At 30.1% G+C, this 5,999-nt stretch overlaps 1 non-coding gene across 1 annotated transcript; it reads left to right on the top strand.

Annotated features, from left to right (window-relative positions):
- Positions 1 to 4,162: 4,162 nt before the first annotated feature.
- Positions 4,163 to 4,253, top strand: TRNAY-GUA (transfer RNA tyrosine (anticodon GUA)). Its single transcript is given in 2 exon segments — positions 4,163 to 4,199; positions 4,218 to 4,253. It is a non-coding gene; the product is annotated as a tRNA-Tyr (tRNA).
- Positions 4,254 to 5,999: the final 1,746 nt, after the last annotated feature.

The following is a 5,999-nucleotide window of genomic DNA, read 5'->3' as shown; positions in this document are numbered from 1 at the left end:
AGACATCAGTCCGATGAACGCCATCTATGAGCGAAAAAGCGAAAAATAATCGATAAATTCTACGGAATATTCTCCTTAAATATCACATATAATTAAATAATCTGTTAATAATTTTTGTTTTTTCAAAATTAAAAAAAATGCTCCATTTTATTAATGCTTTAATTACAGACCGAAATTTATTAATTTTTACGTACAGTACGTTTTCATCCTACGTAACCGTGTTAAAGTGGTTTTATAATGACCGAATCCACTAAAAGTAGATTTTTAAGTGGCATCTGTTTTATTTTAAAAATCCTAAAAACAATATGAAACTAAATCCTTTCAAAAATACATATAAATATTTTTTTTTTTAAATAATAAAATGACACCTCCACGAATAACAAATTCTATGTCAATGCCCAGTATAAAAAAGTTAACTGAGACATTGATAAGAACCATGTTGTGTAATACAAAAAATATCCAGTTTTTTTTATTTAAAAAAATTGGAAACTCTTTTAAAAACCCACGAATACGCCTTTCTAAGTTTCTTAAAAATTTTCTAGCAGTATATTATTCTAGATTTCTACGAATATTTTCGAGAATTAACGAGATTTTTATCGTCTTATTATAGATATGTATCCCAACGGGTAGATCGCGATACCCGTGACTCTATTCCCACGAATTTCATTATAATTTCACAAATTACAATAAAATGGAAAATTTACTAATCAAAATAGAAAAAAAATAATCTATATTTTAACGTTTTCGTCATATTTAAGCAATTATTAATATAATTGTCCATAGTTTATTTGCCTTATTAAATTTTATAATTATTAATATAAATTATTAAAATATTTATAGTTAAGTAAACATAAATTTAGTTTTTTGTATAAGTATTTGATTTTTTTTTAAATCTATTTCTAATCAGTGTTTAAACTTAGAGTAAATTATTTCAAATAAATTGACACGTTGTTTATAATGTGTATTCACTGTACTGACCTTTAATTACTCAAATTATTTTTTTCATTGAATTAATCGAGATAAATTTCTCTTCCTATAAATAATCGTCCGAATCTCTAAACTATTTCGCCATTTTCCAAAAGGAATTCCCATCAATTTAAAGTTATAATACTTAATTTGAATCCTAAATAATAACATGTATCCTCTCCAAACCGTTTCTAAAATAACATCTTTAAAAATACACCTCAGTTAACTGACCTTTCGGTTACTCTATACAGTATATATTTATTTGCCTTAAAAATATGTAAATGAATTTTCTACAGTTCATTTGCCTTTTTTTGAATAACTGATCTATTTAAATAATTCTCATATCTTTGCTGACAGAATCTTTCTTTTTTTCTTGAGTTTCCTCTTCAACAATAGAAGGAAAACAGACTCGAAAGATCTCTAACAATAAAATTATAATATATATGACTTTTTAAACGTTCCATCCTCTCGGTAAAAGCTATTTTTTCCTGTGTGTAGGCTTATACATATTTATAGCAATGAAACTGTATATATATTTTTTTCTTAAATGTTGCTGTATTAAATTTTTGACCTTGAAATACAATGTTAAATCTACTTTTATGTTCTGACAATAGCTTCCGTTTAGAAATAAGCCATCAGATTTTTCCAAGTGTTGTTTCACGGTATTGTTATACATTAATTTGTTCCAAGAATAATTAAATTACTAAACCTGAAAAACTGCATAAGGAATTGCGAATAACCCGTTGTTCGTGGTATGAAAAACGAGAAGAGCATTAATTATTTTGCTGTGTTACCAATGTGGTTGCTTTTAATGACGTACGTTAATTCTACACCAATGAAAATACATTTCATTGCTATCAAATCGAAAGTGGATTTTCTAACAAACATCTTGTCATCGGTTCATTGATAAGAATATTTATTATTTTGAAATGTTTTTATTTGAAATATTTTGCGTAAGTGGGAAACTGACCTTAGTGTTTACTCGAGAAGTCAACTGATACTGAATTATACTATTTGTTTTCACGCGGGGTTTCAACATACAGCAAGTTACATGAAAGGTTTCAAGTATTGCCTATCACCTAACTAGCAGGGGCAAAAGATGGATAACGACGGCTTTATCCAAAGGAACGATCAAAAATGTCGTAACTGGCTGCATTGCATTCGAACTAAAATTTCTCTCGGCTATCGAAAAGTATTGAAATAATAAATTTTCTGACCCATCCTGTACTCTTCAATCAAAGACTTCTTCAAAAAAAATACTTATACAGTAGTTTCGTAATATGGATCATTGAAATTCTAACACACTGCGAAACTGAAGAAACGACTTCCATTTTAAAAAAATTAGTTACTTGTAAATTATTTCCTCGATCATACAGAATAAGTTTTCATGAATTTTGTAAAAATTAAACAAACATTGATTTAGTAATTGTTTTTCATAAGTTTCACTTTTCAAATCTGTAGGTTTACTGTGGTGTGAAATCTGATGCTCTCTATATAAATGATACTTCGCACCTTGTTATTGTATTGAACATTCTGACCTTGTTTTTTTTATTAGATATTTAATACCATTTCTATAAATCACACATTAAATAAAGTTTAAATTTTTAAACGTATTAAATATTTATTTAAATTATACATTAATTTGCTTTTTTTGAAATAATTGATAATTGGATAAACAACATATCTTAATGCTGAGACGGGAAAACTTAATGCCATAATAAACAAAAATTATTTGATACGTGAAGAAAACCCGAAAAACTCCATTTGACCATTCCGTTGGGAAGGAGCGAACCCACGACCAACTAGCGTTCGGTGAACCACTCGGCCACTGGTGTACCCCTAAACAGTCAACCTGTGAATGTTTCTTTGCATGATATGATTTCCCAAGGAGGACAAGGAATTTAGGGAAAGCTGTAATTTCAGTGGGCCCCCAACATATTTCGATCCCTTGGTGAATTCTTCTTGACGGCCGAAGCAGTTGAGGCGTCAGCGTACACATTAGAGGACTCGGAAATTGAACCTACGAAATCGAAAAACCCCAGGAATTTTTCTTAGGTAGTCTGTCACGGATATGTCGGACACCATACCTCGCCACCCGGTCGCCTTATTGCGGTTCTAACCTAATCCTCTTACTGCCCATAGGATGGAAAGACTAAAAATAAGATGAACCCTTTGACAATGAATTAAAATTCGTCAGGGGATCTATAATTTTTATCGGCGCTTTCGAATATATACTGTATGATGTAATAACATTCGCAAATAGGCTGATTGGATGTAAGTTATCAGTATTTATATGAAAAAATCGGATCTTTTATCTATTATGAAAGGTTGTCTCGTAGGAGGAATTAAGTCCAGTTCATTGAAAACTATTCAAATCTCGAATATGATCTAAATTGGTTTAATAAACATTAAATTTACACAATAACTATTTTCGTCTCTAAGTCATAACAAAATATTTTTCATTGTAGATTTATATTAATCAACTTACAAATTAACATTACTCATGCAGACATCACAGTGGCGTAGCGAGGGGGGTGCAAAGGGGTGTATCATGCACCGGGCGCCACTCGCAGAGGAGCGCCCAAATGGTCTCCAAGACAAACTAAGTGTTTCTGGAGGGGAGGGGGCGCCAATAAAGTGTCGTGCACCGGGCGCCAGTTATGTTCGCTACGCCACTGAGACAGCACTGTGAATTTCTAATTGCCAGTAATACTAATTCTCAAGACTTTTTCTTTGTCAAAGTAAAGGGTCTAATTTGAAAAAGTAAAGTAAGTTTCCACGTTTGTATAGATCCTACAGCAGTAATTTAAATTTTATAATACAATTCTTTACGTCAAACTGTTGCTGTAGGTATTCTAATTTTAATTAAAACGTTTTAATTCTTCGCCGACAACTATCGGAATCTAATGATTCAAATTTAAGCATTTGGGTTTCGATATTGCATCCATCAATCATTACCAAATGAATAATTTCGCTTTTTAGAAAGGAAAGAAACGTTCATTTAAACTATTTCAATAATAATTCGTACGTTATTAACTCGAATGAATTGAAAGGCGTGGTGAACATTACGTAAGTTGGAACTTTATACATTTAGTTGATTTTCCGGTTGATGACGTCGAGAGAAAATAGGTCACTGTAAATTCTTGATCTAGTTATTTAAAACTTAAATAGTTTATATGAAAAGTGAGTTTACGTTCCGTCGATAGCTCAGCTGGTAGAGCGGTGGACTGTAGAGGTGTTCAGCTGCTGATATCCATAGGTCGGTGGTTCAAATCCGCCTCGACGGAGATATTTTTTACTTTTTAGTGATGTTCTCTACATTTAATTTTAAATATACGATTGGAATCTGTAAAAATGAATTTATTTACAGTATTTATTAACAATAAACAAACAAATTTTGATGCAATAATTGTTTATCATGTTCATTGAATATTTGATGTTTTCGTTTATAATTTTTAAGGATATGATATAAAATTGTCTAATTAAATTTTCAGTTTAGTTATAACTAATTTATATACATTTTTTATTATTATTCTCCAGTATATAATAATGTCTGCTGGTTTACTACAGTAGTTTACTCTGTATTAAATAATTTCATCTGTATTTTAAAGAAAATAAATAACTTTGTTTAATAGATATACAATATTTTTGATTTCCATATTTAAAAGTTTATGTGTTATTTACAAATTCGAAAACGAATCTAATTTAATATTTAACTATCGGATTGAAAAGAGTATAGAGATATGATGCTGCCTTAATTATTATTGTTTAAACAAATAATAACAATGAAGAAAATTGATCATCGGATGATTAACACAATACATAACGATAAGTGATGTAATAATTTAAATATGATTTTGTGTGTGGAAAGCAAGTTAGTTTGCTTTCTGTAACTACAGAAAGGATTTCATGCTGATACTCAAGAAATTTCCTTTTAAATTCACAATTCTAATAAGAACAACTTACAACTATTCATAATAATATTGGACGTATATTTAAATCATTCATGCATCATCTACGCTGATTTCGGTATGAACGTGGACGATGTTCTCTGTTCTCTTTCAATTCGCTTTCATTATTTATTTGGAAACTACCATACAATTAGCAACCATGCTTATGAACTTCCAATCCTATACATCCATCAGTATACTATCAATTAATGCATAATAATTAGAAACAAAGAAAATAACGTTGGCCAAATAGAATGATTTTCTTGATATTCTCTGCAAAGGTAAAAAATTAAAATTTAGTAATATATAAATTATTGATATTTACTTATCCCTGCGACTGTTTTTAGGCATTCATTTTTAATTAATATTGTCTATAAAATAATATAAATAATTTATGTTGGACTTTTAATTCTCAAAATTATAAAATTACTAGCAGGTAGGCCCGGCGTTGCTCGGGCAAAAGTAACGATAGCGAAGATTAAGATTATTAAGTTATAGTCACAAAAGAAAAAGAGTAATTTCATCAACAAACTAAATATTTCTAAAGAAAGGTCGAATTTGAAAATCGAATGTTCTAAGATTGTTCGATTTTCATCGAATGTTCTAAAGAACAAAAGTCGAGAAAAACCGAACTAATCTGTTTAAATTTGAAAATCGAATGTTCTAACATATTACTCTTTTTCTTTTTTCTTTTTTTCCAGAGCCCGTAAATCTTACGCGTCGCTTTCTCTTGTTCTCCATTGTTACTTAACACTTTGGTACTTAAATTTGGTACCCTAACTGTGTACCAAATTTCAACTTTTAACTCCTAACCGTTTTAGCGAAAAATGAAGATTATTACGTTACAGTCAACCTTACCCGTTTGCACAGAATGCAAGAATTGGGTCCCCCACTGTTTCCAGACTAATTACAGAATTTTTAGATGGTCTAAAAATATGTTCGATTTCCCGCAAAAACGAAAAAAACTGCATCTGCATCTTGCACGTCGCTTTCTCTTAACACTTCATTGTTACGTAACACTTCCATTGTTGACACTTCCATTTTTGGCATTTCCATTGTTACTTGACACTTCCATTGTTGATG

This window comes from Centruroides vittatus, unplaced genomic scaffold (genome assembly GCF_030686945.1).
Source record: "Centruroides vittatus isolate TY-2023 unplaced genomic scaffold, ASM3068694v2 contig_425, whole genome shotgun sequence".
NCBI classification, from domain to species: Eukaryota; Metazoa; Arthropoda; class Arachnida; order Scorpiones; family Buthidae; genus Centruroides; species Centruroides vittatus.
This window is presented reverse-complemented; position numbering and strand designations above follow the sequence as displayed.